Below are 18,524 nucleotides of genomic sequence, written 5' to 3'. Positions count from 1 at the left end.
ACTGGTTGCATTAACTCCCCAGGGGGGTGAAGTCCCTAACAGGGGCAAAGTCCCTAAAAGGGCATGGGTCCACTTTGAGAAACAGAAGCACCTTGAGCCAGCAGGCTCCAAATCAAAGCAGCCAAGGGACTTTCCCTTGCAAAGGAGCTATGTCTGGAGTCCCACTTTGGCAGGGGCACCCCAAAAGACTTTAGGGAGGCTGGGATCCAGCTCCCTGTAAAACTGCAACATTAGCAGGCAGACAGATTCCAAGTGGGGATTCAGACTCCTACATGGATTTTGAGATCCGGCTCCATCACAGGTTATGGATGAGAGCCCCCATGTGTTGGGCACTGCATGGGCATGATTTATGGCTAAAGTTCCTCCCCCAAAAGACAGGATTCCTGTTTAGGTTCTCTTGGGATGGGATGTACATAATTTTCACAGGTTCTCTCATGAAAGGGACACTAAAAAATGACGTACCAGGGATATAAGGGCAACAGCCTTAAAAGGAGGCAGCTTCTGAGGAAGCCCTACAGTAGATCACTACGGTAGTGGGGTCTGGGGAACACCAAGTCATTCTTCAACAGCTCTAAGTAAAGGGTGTTTGTCCATCCATCCATCCATCCATCCATCATTCCCCCTTGTTTGTCCCTCCTTAACCCCACACATCCGCCCAGGAGCTCCTCTGGAGAAGCCGCTGCTCATCTATCATTTAGAGGCATTGGAGCTCCCAGCAGGAGGAGGCAGGAGATGGCAGATCCAATTAAACAGCCCCCTGCTGATTAATAGTGTGTTGGGGTAGGGGGGATTATTTTTTCTAATTTTTTCCCTTTCATAGCAAATAACATCCTCTGAAGAGCGCTACAAGGTTAAGAGAAAGGCAGCTAATTAATATTGTAATGGCGGAGTCCGTAATTACCCCTAGAGGAGCCTGCAGGGCACCTATCATTATCTCCCTATTCCCAACAGCGAGATTCCCTTCCTTCTAAGGGCTCCAGCTCCAGGGACTCGTCTCCGGAGGTTGAAAGGAAAGAGGAGGAAGTAATGTCCTGGGGAGCTGCGGGGCAGGGGGCAAGCAGCTGTGTGCTTGGAAGGGCAGCTGCACAGGCCCGAAGCCGAGGTACAGCGATGGAGCGGAGCACGAGCCAGGAACGCAGAACTGCTTAGCAGCTGAAAAAGCTCTGACCGTGGAGGCTTGTGAATAGCAGCATTTCCTCCCAAGACAGGGGCATGCCCTCTCTGCCCAGCTATCAGGTCTGCCTACACACCCCTTTCTTCATCTGCCATCTCCCTGTCTCTGCTCTGCTGAAACTCATCTAGACCCTCTGCTTCTCTATTCCGGGGTCCCCCTGCCCAATTATGCTGGTGCCGTCTGTGGCTGCCCCTGCTATTCCCACCCCGGGCAGGCACAGCCAAATCCACTGCTTTGCGACAGCACAGAGCAATCCCATGACCCTGGCGAGCAAATTGAACAGCTTTGATTTCACAACCAAGCTGTGCCCACAAGAGCCCAGAAGATCTAGACAGAAGGGCATTAGCTGCAGGACCGCTGGGCTGGGAGCGGAAAGCCAGCTAGGGCTGGGGAAGGCACACATCAAGGGCGCAGAGAGGAACCGGGAACAGGGACAGGCATTTTGGGGAGAGGAAGGAATAACTACCAGGAAGCTCAGCCAATGCTCCCCTGTAGCATCTCACTGCAAAGTAACCCCCTCCAGCAAGCCCTGCTAGAGCTTTTTATACCCTGCGGATTGAGTTATAATGCAACCTCCCTCTCAAGTCTCCCCCTATACCTGGCCCGGCCCCAAATCCTTACAAACCTGGGGCAGTAGCAATTAATCCCGCAAAGGGCAGGACCCAGCCAGGGAGGCTGGCACAGGGCTGGCAGGTTCCCTGAGAAGGCTGGTTTCATGCAGCTCTTTGCAAATGAATTAAAAAAAAGCCTAGAGATGTCCTTCCTGCAAACCCCGCCCTGCTGTTCTCCCCCAGTCTGGAGAGTAGAGGCACTGGTGGTGCATGGAGAGGAGCTCTGCAGGCTCCAAACACAATGCAAGGTGCACCCTTAGAAAAGGCAAAAGCAGCCCCCACTTAACTCTATTGCACCGGCTTTCCGTAGGGCCCTTGCACTCCATCCGCTACCAGTCCCAGCTGCAAAGAAAGTGTGCGAGGAGGGAGCGTGGGGGCGTGGAGCAGAGGGAAAGAGCGCGCAAGCAGGAGGAGAAGGAGGGAGCAGCTGATGAGGAGGGATGGAGCTGATGCAGTGCTGCAGACAGACCTGCCCGGAATAATAAGCGGCTGCATTACACCTCCGTCCTGGCAGAGGGAGAGCAGGCTCATGCATGATGGGGAGTGGGGAAGGAGCCGTCCGTCTGTGAGAGTCTGCCCAAGAACTGACAGCCCAGGGGAGCAGAGCAGTCGATGGCACTTAGGTGCTGCAGCTCTGACCACAACGGGCAGGGAGAGCCCAGGCTTACAGGGCATCAGGCCTCCCTTTGGAGCAGGGGGCAGTGCCAATGCATCAGATGGGGAGGCGGGGATCATACAGGAACATAAAAGCCCGACAGGGAGATGACGCTGCCCACTCCGTGAGCCAGGTCCAGACACAGCCTGTCTAGGAAACACCCAGTCTGGGGGCATTTACAGTGCATGCCATTCAATCCCATCGCCTTAGGATCAAACAAAGGCTGGGCGTTTACCTGGGCGTGCACATATCCCGACTCGATGCGAGCAGCACTCACCAGCAGGCAGTGCTGCTGACAGTGGTACGGGCACCCCTGAAGCAACTCGCTCCTCGGTTCCAAGGCTCCCGACAGCAAGGCTGGCATCGAGTATTAAAAGCCTTGAAAGTGAAGCGAGCTGCTAGCACTGCAGCCCCATGAAGACGCACACCCAGCACATGCGGCCGTCAGCATCGAGGCATCAGCGTTCTCATTCCTGGTATATTCAAGGTTTCCAATGCCCCATTTCAAGGCTAACAGCAGCCCTGAAAAAAGAAGTAGCAGGGAACAGAGTGGGGACTCGCGAGCCCTGTGGCTGTTATCCTGCCATCCTTTTCAAGGCTTCTAACAGCAGCTCTTTGAAGCTGCTTTCCCTGCACTGCTTGTGGCACAGTGAAACCGAGTACGGTTAGCTACGAAGGAGACAGCAGGCCAAATGCTTCATGCATGGCAGCCGTGAGTGCAGCTCCCTGGCGTGTGCTGCAATGGGGGCAGTGGGCAACCAAGTCTCGCTGCCCAACGCCAGGCCAAGTCTCGCTGCCTAATTGTATGCATTGTCCTGTAGGCCCGAGGGGAGTATGCTGGACCCTCCCCAGGAGGGAGATGGTGCACACATTACACTGGTGTCTTGCTCCATGACCTTGGTGTGCTGCCCTTGGGCCCTCCACTTGGAGATGTTCCTCCCTATCCACACTGCTGCATGTCTGGAAGCAAGATTACCACCATCTTCCAGAGATGGCTGTGGCCAGCCCTCAAGCCAGGCTGGCCCATCAAAGAAGAGGCTGGGCAGGCCAGAGGTGCCACAGCTGGGTTACCCGACAGATGCCAAAAGGGTTACAGGACAGACTGCTGAAGGCAGGATGCAAAGCCATGCAGACCCACTCTCTTACTGTGCTTTCCCGCTGATCTTTGGAAAGAGGCACAGGCACCCTGACCTGCAGAGACCACAAGCCTCTGTGCCAGGACTTGCCCGCATCTCTTCCAGAGGGCTCCCTTGGTCACACACAAAGTATCGCTGGCTAGTACAGCTCACCCAGGACACTCGCAGGTCACAGCATGGATCCCATCACCTTTCATCTCAGAACTAGCTCAGGCCATGGGAACTGCTATCCTCTGCAGTTCCTCTTTGCTCTCATCATCAAAATAGCAAGCTGCTTGTAAAGCCCCAGCCGCCAGGCTCTGAATACACTGGGTGCTGCTTCTTTAGAAGTACAAGTGAAGATCTTGCATCTATCCATCCATCAGGTGAGGAGACGAGCTGCCATCAGCCCTTTGTGGCTCAGTACAAGCACGCCCCACCACCAGACTTTACATCTGGAAAGGATCGTGCCTCTTGCCTTTAGCCTCCCCTCTCCCAGTACGCTGTTGCTACAGCTGACCCCAGAAGGCAGAGGAGGCCCAGCCCCAAATCCTGCACCAGTATTCAGGCTCTGCATGCTGTCCAGATGCGATCCCCACACCCAACCTGACCCCAGGCCTTTTCCAAGCAGCCCAGACTTGCTCAAAAGCAGCAGGATGGGGCCCAGCAAGAGGCCTCCAGACAAATCACCCCTGCCTCCGAGATGGAGGCAGCGAAAGCTGATGCCGCTGGGCCCAGATCAAGGGCCGGCAATGAAACACCGATGATTGCTCCTTTCAGCGTCTGACTCGAGTGTGCAGGGAGAGACCCGCAGGCTTGTCCCACAGCCAGCTGCACGGCCTGCTTCCCAACAGGAAGGCGATGGGAACTCCACGCCCCACCCAGCGATCCTGGCGCGCCCCTGCCCTGGCGCTGACTCAGCTCAGGCTCTGCATGCCAGGAACCGAAACCTCTTTGGGTATGTTCTTCCAGCCTGCAGACAGGATGCCCAACAATGGAAAAAAAAAAAAAAACACACTGCCCTCCCTACCTCTCCAGCTTCATGCAAGGGCAAACCCAGGACTGGGCCTGCTGCTTCTGGCGTGGGGAGAGAGGGTGACGGGAAAGCAAGCCAGGATCAAGCCTCACTTCAGTTGGGCCACTGGGCTCAGCACCCCGTTTCTCCCAGGGCTGCACGCTCAGCTCCCAGACTCGCCCCTCTGACAAGTGGAAAGGGAAAAGATCCCAGTGCACGACAGATCCATGTGGCACCCCGGCCAGGCAGCTGCCTGGCACATCTGGCCAGGCCCACAGCTGGAATGCTACAGCAGCCAGAGACAGCCCTGATGTCGGAGGCCTGTGGAGGAGCCCGGTGCCAGCCCCGGAAGCTACTCATAGCGAAGCCACCCCCTGCCCGCCCCTTTGCTCGAGGGAGCCATCCCAACCGGCTACTGCAACCGCTGCTTGTTTCTTTCCAGCCCTGGTGACAGGGTGTTATAAACACTCCTGTTGCTGTGGGTTGCTATGGCAAACCCAATGTAAAGCTCCATCACAGGGACAGTGTTTATGCTGTCAAATGGAAAAAGAAACAAACCCCAAAACCCCTGGGTTTGGGGTTTTTGATTAAGTTTACTGGGGTGGGGGGAAGCCAAGGTCTTAGCAGAGCTCTGAGCCCGGGGTTGGGAGAAACAGAGTTCAGGGGAGCTGAGCCAGGGTACCAGCCGTGATGCAATGCAGCACCCTGCACCGTCCGCCCGGTGCCCAAAGCATGTGAGGTAAACACCACCCATGGCCCCTGGAGCCGCTTAATTCAGCGCGAGCGCTGCACCGATCACACCTCCTTCCGTCAGCGTTTGGCATCGGGTGCACGGCGGGGACCGCCACTGACTCACCTCTGCCAGGCAGCAAAAGGGAGAGACATGGAGCTGGAGTGACTTTTGTGCTGTGCTAGCTGAGGGGAAGCAAGGAGAGGAGAGGTGCAAAGTGCTACCGCCAGGGTTTACGTGCTGATGGGAGAAGATGGGAGCATGCGGGGCTGGATTCTCAGTCCCTTTGCTCCTCTGCTGGTGGTGGTGGGGGGGGGGGGGGGGGGGGGAAGGGTGGGGCTTCCTGTGCTGTAGGGACAGGGAAGTCCCCCAGAGAGGCCCTGGGGCTGCCAGAGCTTACATCCTGCTGCTTCTGCTCCTGCCAGTACATCTGCATGCAGGAGAATTACTTACCCTTTCACCTAGTGCTGCACCCTAAGAGGGGGACGGACTGAGGGGGGCTTCCAGCAGCCGGATCAAGTCCAAGGCAGATTCTTATTAGGTCAGTCCACCCATGTAACATGCCCTTTCCACTGTCCCCTAGAGAACAGGGCAAAGGATCTTGGTATAACTAGGCACCAGGCCTCTTGGGCGGAGACTTCTGCATCAGGACAGCCCACTTTCAGCTGCCTCGGGAAAGACAAGACTCTCCTGATGAAGCTGCTCAGCACAACCTGCCCCAACTTCCACAGGTCCCACAAGAAACGGAGCAGCCAAAACCGACTTCACACCCCCTCAGGGAGCCAGAGACAGGTGGTGGCCCCCACAGATCAATGGGTCTGCTGGATGGCGCACAGCATCCCAAGCCAAGGATGCTCCCAGCAGCCTCCCCCGGACCAACTTGACCAAGATCCCTGCTAATCCAGACACCCTCCAATGCAGCACAGACCTCCCCAGGTGAATGGGGCTCACCGACCCAGCAACTCACAGGGAGCCAAGAGGCCGAAGAGACCCATTCATACCTGGGATGCAGCTTCAAGCAAGCCAGGACCAATCCTCAACTTGCCAGCCAGCTTCTTAAGTGCCACTCATTCTTAAGGTGCTGTTGTGAGCCCCTTGCCAGCTAGTCGGAGCCTGCACAGCTTTGTACAGGCAGCTCGCGGGCCAGCACCTGTGCTTCCCAGTGCCGCATGTTCTCACAGGGGGGATGGGGAAGAGGACAAGGCTAGAGGTCACTTCTCCTCAGGTCCCTTACCCCAGCCCGGCAAGAGGCCAGCGGAGCCCTGACAGATGCAGTTAGTTTATAAACAAGGCAGAGGGGAGATTAGAGCTTCAGACAGAAATGTATCTTGGCAGGATAACGGAGTTAAAAGCTGGCGGGGAGGGGGTGGGCGTGTCGCTCAGGGGAAAGACCGAGCCTCCCCCTCCCAGCTATTAGGATGTGAGCCACACACTGGAGCAGAGGCACCCTGGGAAGGGATGGGGCCTGCACTGGGTCAGCAGGAGAGGAGGGAGCGTGACAAGCTTCCAACCAACAGGCCCTGAAGCATCCTGACCTTGCAGGCGCACTCATGCATTCACCCTCCCACCTCCTGAGAGGCCAAGTGCTGCTACCTTCATTTTAGAAGGTGGGGTGAAGGCTGGAGCTGAGGCACAGGCAGATTAAGTGAGCTGCCCAAGGCCACACGGGGAGTCTGTGGCACAGCTGGGAATTCAAAGTAGTTTTCTCAAGTCCCAGCCTAGTGCCTTTAGTCCCAAACCAGCTTGCCTCTCCTGAGACTCTATAGCATCCTGAGCACCGCCGGGAGCATAAAAATCTGGCTCCAGGGAGCACTGGCAGCCAGTAGAAATCTGCACAAGTACTGGCTGACCCGTTCCCCCCTCATCCCTGGGATGTCGCTCCTATTTAGAGAGAGGTTGCTTTTGGCCTGCTTCTAGCACCCCAACGGGAGAACTGCCAGATCTGGAGATGGGGGTCTATGGCACCCCATCCACCCCTGCCTTGGATCAGGGTCCAGAGGAAAGTCGATGCCCAAGCCTCAACCAAGGGAAGCACTGAGCATATGGAAACTGCGTGCACCCCCCCCCCACCCAACCCACGGCAAGGGTGATGCCACCCCACCACCCTCCAGCTCAAAACATGTGAAAAAAGGCAACCAAAATTAACCCCTCCAGCGCCCGGCCGCAACCATACCCTGGGTGTTTCAGGAGGCCCCAAACTGAAAGACTATGTGAGCTGCCGGTTATTTATATCTCATCAAGAGACACTAATGAAAGGAGCACAGAAGGTGACTCATGGCTACAAAACCACAGCTTTCTCGGGTGGATGGGAGGGGCCATCCAGGGCCTAGCTGCCATAGCACTGGGGTTTCCAAGAGGCGGGGTGGATGATCGCATGCTGGAGCCAGCGATGGGGTGGAACCGGGAAGGGTGCCAGCTCCAGGCCTTGGGCACACTGCAAAGAGGTCTCCCAACCCTGCAGCCAGAGCAGAGTCTTCCCTTACACTTGCTCGCAAGCTGAGATGGGACCACAAGCGGCAGGACCCGAGGCGGGAAGCCTCCACTCACGTGTCACTTCTTCCAATGAGGGATGGGCCCTGTACTGGGCATGCGGTGAGCAATAAGGGGAAGCTAGCGCTGCTTTCCCTGGCACAACTGAGTTCCCCTATGGCTCCCCCACCCCCTCAGCTCAAGCAAGAGCCTCCCCAACCCCATTTCCAGCCACCAGCACCCCAGCTCCTGCCCTTCAGGAACACAGAGACCCTCTTCTGCAATCCTGAAGCCTTCTGTCCATCTCCCAGGCAGACAGAGCAGACCTAAGCTCTTGCTTCCTCCTTGCTCTTACAGCAAATACTCCTGCAGTACCTAGCAATCAAGGATGTCCAAAGATGGCTCAGATGTAGCCCAGTTCCCTATCTGTGTCTTTTCTCTGCACCCTCCAGTCAGGCATTGATCCTACCAGACAACAAAAGATCTGGTGGAAAGCACTGTGCACCCTTCCCCTAGGGCTTCCCCCAAGCGATTTCCTGTAGCACTAGCTGCAAGCGGGCTGGCCCAGGGCAAGAGCTGCGGTCAGGACATGCATTTCCTGGATGGAAACACCGCCCCTGGGCTTTCCACACCCCCTGGCCTGTGGCATCCTTATCCCTACTGGCAACCACGAAGCCCTGGGAAGCCAAAGGGGTAGGAACAAAGGCAGCTAGGAAATAGATCAATTAAAATTCCCGCACTCCCACATGGCGCCGACTCCCACACAACTTCCCGCCAGCCATCGACATCTCCAAGGAGCCAGGACGCGGGAGGCGGCAAGCAGAAAGGCAGTACCGCTATCAGGCAGCACAGAGCGCATACGGATGCTCTCGCTGTGCGTGTCCCAGCCGAGGCATCGCTGGGACTAGCAAGGGCAATGCCCCACTCACTCAAGCTCTCTCTGTCCTCTCCTTCCTCTTGGATTCGGTCAGCTTCTCCTGGCCCCTTCCTTGTCCCCACGGAGGTAGGAGCAAGTTGCATGACAGCGCTTCACGCCCTATGTTACTCCCCACCCTTGCATACATGCCAGCACATACAGGCAGGAACAGATGGGGCTTGTGGTCCTCAGGCGTACACATGGGTGGGTCGGGGCACGCATGCATGCTCAGCACATGTTTGCTGCAGATACCAGTGGGTGCATGGAGGGATGCTGCATCCGTGTGATGTAGGGCTCGTCTACGTGCATTTGAGTCCACACCAGGTTTATCTGTGCGTGTCTGTCCACACCCGCAGCTTACTGTCCAGGCCAGTGCCCGACTGCGCTGGCCAAGTGTCAGTCGCACTGCTTGTCAGCATTGCATACGTGCGCAGACAGACTTGTCCGCTTGGGAGTCCGGCCAGCCAGTGACTGTGCCAACTCCCCCAACATGGGTAGCACCTGAGTGAACAGCAGCACCTTCCTCAGCAGCCCCTGGACCCAGGCCTGGCAGGTCTCAAAGGCACCTGTCCCTTTATCCCTCTCTACCCACAGCTGCCACCAGCCCTTCTTTGCTGATGCCAGGTCATTTTGGAAGGACAGCATCTGCCAGGTTGTGTTTCAAGAGGCCACTTCTCTCAGGTTACCATTGTCCTGCCTGGACTCCCAGGGCTGCTTTTCATCCCCCATCCACAAGGCCTCATGGGACTTCAGGTGTGCTACAAAAGGTCCTCTGATGTGCACAGAACGAAGCAATGTGAGTAAGCCCAGGGCTTGAATAGCAGCCGGGGAGAGAAGAGCAAAGGCTGCAGGGCAGAACAGAGGCCCAGGTGAAGGGATGAGTGGAAACGGCCTGATGGGATCAGTACAAGGCTGTTTCAAGCCAGAGCTGGCAAGCAGCAGGCTGGAGAGAGGCAGGGGAGAGCCTGGGAAAGCCACAGGCAAGGGCTTGGGTGCTGTGGCAGAGCAGCATGAGGAACTGCTAACAGCAGTAGGGTTGTGCGGCAGGAAGAAACAGGTCCCCAGGGACTAGACCACCCCCTCCCTCACCCTCAGGCTAGGCAAGGACAGAGCCTAGCATAAAAACCCACGTCTTCTGAACTTGCAGATGTATCTCAGGCCTAGTCTGGGTGATGTACGGGGCAGATGCTAGCTCTCCTCTCCCCTCTGCTCCCCAGCACACACTTCCTGCAGAACAAGAACCGCCATTGCAGGCATTGTAGCACTGATCCACGGGGCACAAAGCTCTAGGCTGAGCCCACAAACACTGATTCGCAGCCAAGCAAACAAATCAGGCCACATGCAGCCCAGGCACCCAGGTGTGTGCAGAGAAGCCAAGCTGGGGATCTGGGCTGCTCTGGAGGTGACACCCTGGAATAAGGACCAAACACATTGGAGACAGGGGGCAGCATCCTCAAGAGGAAACCCTTAAAACGAGTCTCAGCTGCCAGCTCACAGAGGGGGAGGTTTCTACCCTGAAGCACCCTCTCCCCCTGCCCACTGGTCTGTCCCCTGCTCTGCATCAGCTCAGGCTTTCCCAATGCATCCGATGCCAGTCAGGCCTAAAAACACCATGTTCACTTCACCACCCTTTACTGCGATATCTGACAGGCCACAAAAGATCAGGCTTAGGCGAAGGGCGAGTCCACACAACAGAACAGGCACCAACATGCAGGGACCAAGGTGCAGCCAAATCCTAGGAGGATAGGGCACTGGGGTTTTACCTGGGGCTCACACACCAAGGGGACTACTAGCTTTCCCCCTGTCCTTGCAGGGTAGCGACCTCTGGGTGAGCTAGAAGAAGAGACACAAATCCTAGGGCAGGGCGGGCAGGTCTGGTTTTCACCTGCATTTGCCAGCCAAGGTAACCTGCCAACTCCTACAATGAGTTTGCTTTGCGCTGGCAGATCGCTAACACCTGTGGGGCTAAAACCACAGCATTCTCTAGGGTTTTGCTCCTTGCTGGGCTCCCCCAAGGTAGGAGACACTTCCCTCAGCTGAAGGCAGCCCGAGAGGAGCTGCCGGGCTCTGGGAGAGCCCAGAGCACGCACGCGGTGGCAGAGCTGCTCGCTCAGCTCCTGCCACCCCACTGCAAAACTCTTGTCCCCACTCCACACACACCCTGGTGCCCAGCCCCTGGCACCAAGCCCACGTGAGCTTAAGAGCTGGATCATCCCCTGATGAAGCCAGCTGCCTGTGCCCTGGAGAGTGCCACACGGGTGCAGAAAAGCGGAACGGCTCGGAAACCTCCTGGCTCATGACTCAGGCGTCTGGGAAGCAGCCGTGCTGCCCGCACCCCCGGCCTCATGGGCTTCCCCCTCCGCGGCTGCACCCAGCAGCGGGGGAAAGAATCCCGAGGGGGGGGCGGGGGGATCTCCAGGCGAGCTGTCAGGGGAACATTTCCATCTAAGGCCTTGGTATTTCTCCCTGGGCGTCTGTAGTAAATCATCCTCCTTGCTGTTTTGTGTTTTACAAGGTAGCCCAGGAGCTGGGAAGTGGGGTGAGGGGAGCCCTGGGAATAGATGGAGGAGGGCAGGTTAGGGGCTGGCTGTGCAAACAGCAGCACCTGGGAGCATCTGGATTCGAGCTCCATTTCAGCCCAACTCCCTCCAGAGTTTGCCGGCTTCCCTCACCGGAGGGCAGCCAGGTCCAGGCATTAAGAGCCCTGGAAGCAGCAGGGTCTCTGCCACTGGCCTCCTGTGCGGCCCCAGGCAAGTCGCTTCCTCTCTGTGCCTCAGTTTCCCCTTCCACCCCACCAGCGCATTGCAAGGTCTTTGTAATCAAGGCTCCCTCACTTTGCACGTATACAACACAGACTGTGAGCGGGCTCCTTGTGTCCTGCCATCAGGCAGACCAGCCCTGCCAGCCTTGAGGAAAGGCATTGGAGCAAGTTGGGCATGGCACCTCACCCAAATGCCTGGCACCTGCCTCAGCGAGAGCAATTCATTCACTGCTCCCAGCCCATTTACCGCTGGAAGTGGTCTATGGGGCCGTATTCAGGTCCCAATCATGCTATCCCACCGAGCTCCAGCATGCTCAGATAAGGAACAGCCCCGTCTCCCAGGCCTTCCTTCAGGTCCCAACAAAGTGGGAGCAGGGAAGGAGATATGGCTGCAGAGAGATGCATCCTTCATCTGCAGGGCAGAGGAAAGCTGCTGCGCAAAAATCAGAGCAGCTCCTGGACTGGATCTCGGTCTAAGGCCCCTTTGATACCCTGGGGTCCTGAATTCGTGCCCAAAGGAGGCCTACCAGGTTGCTGGCCTCCACCAAAAGATCATCTGATTAACAAGGCAGCAGAGGGGAGAACAGAACAGGGGAAGCTGAGGATTGGGCAGAAGGTCTCAGACAAACCAAGGACACAGCAGGGGCCACAAGATGCCAGGTGCAGCACAGAAACAAGCCGCCTTCCTCCAGCCCTGTCCAACAGCACATCACGTACCACTCGCACACTGAACCCTGTGTGCCAGGGCCAGCAGGCAGGAGTAGGCTCGTACTGCCCACAAGGAGAGCGCCAGGCAGCCCAGGCATGGCAGGGCACATGCTCAGAGAATGGTGCCCTGGGGCTGGGTCAAGGCCACATGGCAGGAGGACAGATCTAGGGGTGCTGTTATGGAGCAAGACTCCGGGGATCACTGCCTGCCCTGGGGAAAGGCTCTGGGGACCAGGCTGGCAGCCCTGGAGGCCTCGGGGCTTGCAGTCACGTGTGGCTTGGGAAGGGCCATCCCCGCTGACCCCTGGCAGAGCATTGCTTCTGGAGGTGGCCTTGAGGTGGGATTTGGCTTCTGTATCAGATTCCTCCCACCACCAATGCTGCTCACAAGACCACTTCTTGCTCTCCTAAACTCTCCTATCCAAGGGCCTAGATCCCAGCCCACAGTGAGATGCTCCTACGGCACTTTGCAGTGATGGGGAGCTTTTCATCTCGCAGTGAGAGGGGGACAGGGATGCTGCAGTCGCATCCAGTGGAGCCCCCACCCCCTCCTGGCACAGTTCCCATCACAGGGCAGCCTGCAGCAGGCTGCCAAGCAGAAGCAGGGAATCCCCCCAACCCAGCAGATGGGCCATCCCTGGGGGGCTTCTGCCTGGCTGGCCCGCAGGGCAGGACGTATGGAGCTGGGCTCTTTCCAGAGAAAGCCCATCCTCCTCCGCAGTGCTTGCGGAGTATGAACGCTACTGCGCAGGGATCTTGGGACATGGGATCAGCTAGGGACTGTAGAGACACACAGGAGGGGACGTGCCAGGGATGTCTCCCCCAGGCTGAGGATCTGATGCCATCTCTGCCCCTGCTCTCACATTCCAGGCCCCTAAAGGTCACTCCTGACATGTCAGTCCCAGCCTGGCAGCTCAGCCCCAGGACCCTCAGCTGAAGCACCCCCTTCCCAACTGCTTCAAGAGCCTGAGAGCAGGGGCTGTGTAGGCTGGAGACCCGCGACCCTGGTGGCCAATGCAACAGCTTCAGGAGGAAGCCGCACCTGTGGGGAGGAGGGAGGAAGGCAGCAGGACGAAGACCTTGAGGCATGCCCCTGTCCCTCCTACCATGACCCTGCAGCCTAGCAGGAGAGGAGAGGGCATTTGGGAGGGAGCCTGAATTCCCACACCCCCATGCGCCCACTGTGCCACCTCATACCCTGCCTGCAGCCCCAGTTCAGTCCCTTTACCCCACAACAGAGCCAAGCTGATGCCTTCAGGATAGCCCTCAAGCCCCAGAGGAGGGAGGCAGATTTGCTGTAGGAGAGGAAAGCAGCCTCTGGGGTGGAGATGCATTAGACTCTGACTGAGTTGGTTTCTCATGCTTGGAAACCGAAGCCCCAGCAAGCTCAGCAGAGAGCAGAGCCAACATGCTGGGCTTTGAATAACAGCACTCGAGGCCTCCGCGGAGCTCCCCGCGTGCAGGAGCGAATTAGTTAGCGCTCGGAAATTTGCTCGGCAACAGCTACGCAAAGCAAGGTTGGTCCCACTCTGCTCCCACCCTCCACGCACAGGCAGAGGGGCAAACGGAGGGAGAGAGAAGGGAGGTGACATGCAAAAAGGTAGAGAACCCAGGAGTCCTGGCCCAGAGAGTCCATCTTCCTGCCTCAGAGCCTGTCCTCAGGTCAAGCGGAGCAGCTTTCCCTGGGAGAAGAGAGGACAGACGCAGGGAGCACAGCAGAACATGAAAGAAAGGGAGGAGAGAGAGAAAGACACGCACAGACACGACACCCAGACAGAGCTACCGGCCAGTGCGCACGGGCATCGCTTGGCTATTTTTAGCTGTGAGAGTTACACAGGGACAGGGGATTCCTACCCTGAAGATCCCCGGGGGCTTAAAATAGGCCCTGCTACTTCCTCCCAGAAGTAGTTGCGTCTCACAGCCACGGTTTCCTGGACTGGGCTGCAGCTGGGATCCAGAGAGGTCCTGCGGGTCTGGCACAGAGAGTGGCAGCCATCCTCCTAGCCTGTCACCTGCCGGGGCTAGTGCCTGACCCAGCCTGCTGGCATCCTCAGGGGACCACACACAGGGGATCCACACAGATCCTGCCTGCACCGTGCAGGGACACCTGTGTCCAGCAGCGGCTCGACTGCCTCGCACTGTCCAGGATGGGTGGCGGCGAGACGGGGCTCTGGAGAAGGTAGAAGGGGGAGGCCACCCAAAACCCTCCTGTTTCCCCATCAGTTACTTCCTTCCACCCAAGGCTGCACTGAGACGGCTGCACCACAGAGGAGTCAGAAAACACCCCCCTGCAGCCGGTCACTTCCCACAACTTCTTTCCCCAGTGGGGGATACCCAACAGAGAAGGGAATTACCCTCCTTTTACAGAGGGGAAACTGAGGCACAGAGCCAAGGAAGGCCCTGCCCAAGGCCCCATGGCAAGGTTATGGCAGAAACGGAAGCAGGATCCAGAAGGCCAGACTGGACCCGCTAGAGTCCACTTCCTCCGGTTTGGGCGAGGACATGGGGGACCTGACAGCTTGGCCGATCCCTCTCAAGGCACAGAGAGCCTCTCCGGGCAGTAGCACTGCCTGGCCTAACATCCTCTCCTCCCTGGGTGCCCTGGGCTTCATACGGCAAGGAGCTACGAGCCCAGGTGGACAGAGTGCAAAGTGTCCCCTCTGCTCCCCTCCCCATTCAAGCTGAACAGTCAAGGAGACTCAAAGCCGTGCACAGCCACCTGTTCTGCATCCGAGAGGCACTGCCAGCATCCCCCCTTCTTGCAAGCCAGCTGAGAACAGGGACATCCCCACAGCACCCCACACAGCTCCCTGTGCTTGCTCTTACCCGCCACTGGCACAAACCAACACCCGGCTACGTGGGAGCTTTAAAAACTCAGATTTCCACGTGGCATCCAGGAGCTCTCGGGCATTTGCAATCCAGATCCCACGTCTTGGAGGCTTCGAGCCCTTCCCCAGCAAACAGCAGCTATCCATTCATCAGTGGGGCCACACAATGCCCCCTCCGCCTGGACCGAACAAAATCAGCCCTTCGGCTGAGTCGGCTGAAACAGCTCCAAGAAAGAACACTTTGCAGGAATAAAACCGAGGGGAGGGGGCTCCTCTGAGCCCCAAAAAGAGTTAAAAAAAAAAATTTGAGACGGCAAAGCGTGGCCGCGATAGGAAAAACACACACGCTCCCAGGGAGAGGGAGCCTGCTGCTAGCCCCGTTTCCCTTCCCAACATGCTCCGCTCCTGGGAAAGTGTAGGCTGTTTTCCATATATAACTGCAAACTGTTCCATGCAGTAAGAAGTCTAATTAAAGGGAGGGAGGGAGCGAGTGAGCGCGAGAGAGAGAGACGCAGAAGACCGAAAGGCAATATTTATAAGGAGGAAGAAAGCCTGCATCCCAGGCACCAAATTAGACCCTTGCAGAGCAAAGCCTGTGATATCACCGAGAGCTCAGACCCAGGCAGAGCCATGGCTTTGCACAAGAGGCCGTCAGAGCCTGGAAAATATGCACCAGTAAGTGAGAACAGACCAGATGGGCCAAGAGAGCAGTGGGGGGTGGGGGGAGGAACTGCACTAAACCAGTTGCTCAGGATGCATCAAAACACAGGTGGGGCAGGGGGTCACCCCTTGCTCTCTCTCTCTACAAAAGGGAAAATAGAAGATTCCCAGTGTTCAAGCTAACCACACCTATCTGAGCATGTCCTCGAGTGGCTGGACTACAGTAGCCTGGACCCATTTAACACCTGCCCCCCCACATGTCCCCAGAACTGAGCTCTAAAAAAAAAAAAAAAAAAAAAAAAAAAAAAAAAAAAATGAAACTCAAGCAAGAATCACGTTACCACAAAACAATCCCAGCCCCATTGCAAAAATGCTTCTGCGCAGTTGTAGGGACCCAGGAAAGGAGGAAGGAGAGAGAGACCTCTACTCCGAGGCCTTATGGATACTGGGACTTCAGCCACTTTAAAACGGGACCAGCCAAGCCCCTGCTCTATCCTACGCCCCTTCTCGCGCCACCCACCCCTGCCGTGTCAGCGCCTTCCAGCTGTGCACCAAATAAACCATTGAGGCTGGGCACGCATCATCTGCAGGCGCAGGGTTCTCGGTGCACAGAAGCCACGTGGCTTTGACTTCCAACCGATTCCTGCAATGATGCAACCCTTGGGGTCAATGCTCCTAGAACCGGTTTTTAGCTGTGCACATCACCTGCCAGTTTCCTAGGTAAGCCAAGAGAAACCGAGGGGAGGAGACGGGGGTGCCTGGGTTTTTAGAAACCACACCTTCACTGCAACTGGGGCAGCTGTGTGTGCAGAGCATGCCTGGACTAGTTAACATAATAATAATAAGGGCTTGTTTTTCAAACACGCTGGGACACCTACACTTCCCATAGGTGCCAGCCGCAGCCCCGGGGTAACCTGCAACCAGCTAGCACATTTCCAAAGGTATTAGGCCCAGCCTACACTAAGTGGCAACTTATTTTTAGACCGCTGACATGTTTTAATTAAGTACCAATGCATTTAAAAGCCACCTTGTTTCCTGATGGAGACGGCTGGAGACATCATTGACTGCAGCTCGCCCAGGCTTCTGCGAGGGGTAGATTTTTGCTCCTGCAGGCAGTAACATCCTTAGGAGAGGGCAAGCTGGGTGACTGCCTGGAGCCCCACACTTTAGGGGGGTCCCCAGATTTTGCAGCAAATGTCTGACTTGCTTATAGATCATCAAAATTAAGCCTCTAAGGGGCCCCAAATGACACTCTTGCCCACGGTCCCAACAACCCTAAGACCACCACTGCTGCCTGGTTGGGGAGTTGGGGTTCTGGTTCCGATTTGATTCTCATCTCCCACTTACACCAAGCCGATGCAAGGCAGCCTCAGTTGGAGCAGGGCACTTGAGAGGACACTGATATTTAAATGCTCACTTGGACTTGCTTCTCCCCCAAACAATGATACCTTCAACACACCCCTGAACTTGTGCTCTGTCGCTCCCATGCCCTCCGGTGCCTGCGGCAGCTGTGGCCCCAGCCTGCCATTCCTCTTCTACCAGCTGCTGTAGAGTCTCCAACCCCAGATGTTGCTTTCTGCTCATCTTGGGATGTGCCCTAGAGCTCCCAGCTGCAAGACTGGGTCCGTTTCTAGAAGCAGATGCCCACCATGCCCCTCCACTGTGGGCCACATCTACAGCAAGCTGAGATTAGATGGACACGTACGAGATGTACAGTCACCTCTAGCATCCCAGGTACCACTGGGCCTGGCATTCCCTGACAACCAAAGCTGCCGTCCTCCAGGAGCTCAAGGCTATTACTTGTTCCACAGGCTCAACTAGATGCCTGGTGGGTGGCTATCACAGCCCAGGGGACACTTGCAGCACCTGAAAGGCCCAAGTGTGTCTAAGCAGTGTCTAAGCTGTGACCCAGTCAGGTTTCAAGGAGACACAAGTAATGAGATAGGACCTGCAGGGCCTGGCTGTCAGGGGGAGACCTGACCTACAGTGGCATCAAGTCCTTCAAGCCAAAGCCACTTTTAAATTAAAATGTGGAAGAGACTTGCTATTCTGCATGACCCCAGCTGCAAGTGGTCCTCTCTGCCAGAGCTCAGGGCATGCAAGAGCTGGGCTTCCCTGGAGTGAAGCATCAAGGGCTTCTCTTTTGTTAGACCCCAGTGATTCAGTCAAACCCTCCACCAGCACCTGTGGGTGTGTCATCAGTCACACAGCAGGACTCAGGTGCCCGTCTGCAGGCGCTGGGTGGAACAAAACAGCCTCCAGCCCGGAGGGCGAGGAGGAGGGGCCGTGAGCACACAGCATACCTGCGACAGGGTTATGCGAGGTGACAGCTGGACATTAACTACTTAGCATAGGCTGGGCCCGTGGGCAATGAAACCGTGGGAGGCTTTCTAATAGTTTCTGCCTCTCGCAGGCTTTTGTACAGGTGGGTATCTAAGTGCCAATGCTAATCCGAGGATAATAGCGGCTTTAGAACCGATAGGGCAGGAGATTACCGCGGTGATCTGGGTGTTAAGGGGGGTTACATTAGCCATAAACGATGCAGCAGGCTGACCGCTGGAGGAAAGCCATCTCTATGGGATATGCTAAGTGGCCGGGGCGACCTGCTTAGCAACAAGGCCTGGGCAGATCAGGCTCACACCTGCTCAGGCTCGCTCCCCAACCAGCCAGGTTCTCCACCCCATGTGCCTCCACCACCCTCTGCAGAACAACACCACAGTAGCCAGGAGCCCAGGCTCTGGCTGCTCCAACTCCTTCTATTCCTTCAATTTCCCATCCCACACTATCATCGATCAAATAGCGATTGGATGTAGCACGCTCTATCCTCACTCTGGACCACCCTACGACCCGCTCTGGGGGGAAGAGTTTAGGTACACACTCAA

At 56.8% G+C, this 18,524-nt stretch overlaps 1 protein-coding gene across 4 annotated transcripts in view; it reads right to left on the bottom strand.

Annotated features, from left to right (window-relative positions):
* ATP2B4 (ATPase plasma membrane Ca2+ transporting 4) overlaps positions 1-18,524 on the bottom strand; it is a 93,603-nt gene that overhangs the window by 61,050 nt on the left and 14,029 nt on the right. The window contains exon 1 of one of the 4 annotated variants that reach the window (XM_019491499.2): positions 14,981-15,310. The exons of the other annotated variants lie outside the window; for them this stretch is intronic. The gene's annotated coding sequence lies outside the window, so the exon portion shown is untranslated. Of the gene's footprint in view, positions 1-14,980; positions 15,311-18,524 lie in introns of those variants that run through there. 4 annotated transcript variants of the gene reach the window in all.

This window comes from Alligator mississippiensis, chromosome 14 (genome assembly GCF_030867095.1).
Source record: "Alligator mississippiensis isolate rAllMis1 chromosome 14, rAllMis1, whole genome shotgun sequence".
In the NCBI taxonomy this organism is placed as follows: Eukaryota; Metazoa; Chordata; order Crocodylia; family Alligatoridae; genus Alligator; species Alligator mississippiensis.
This window is presented reverse-complemented; position numbering and strand designations above follow the sequence as displayed.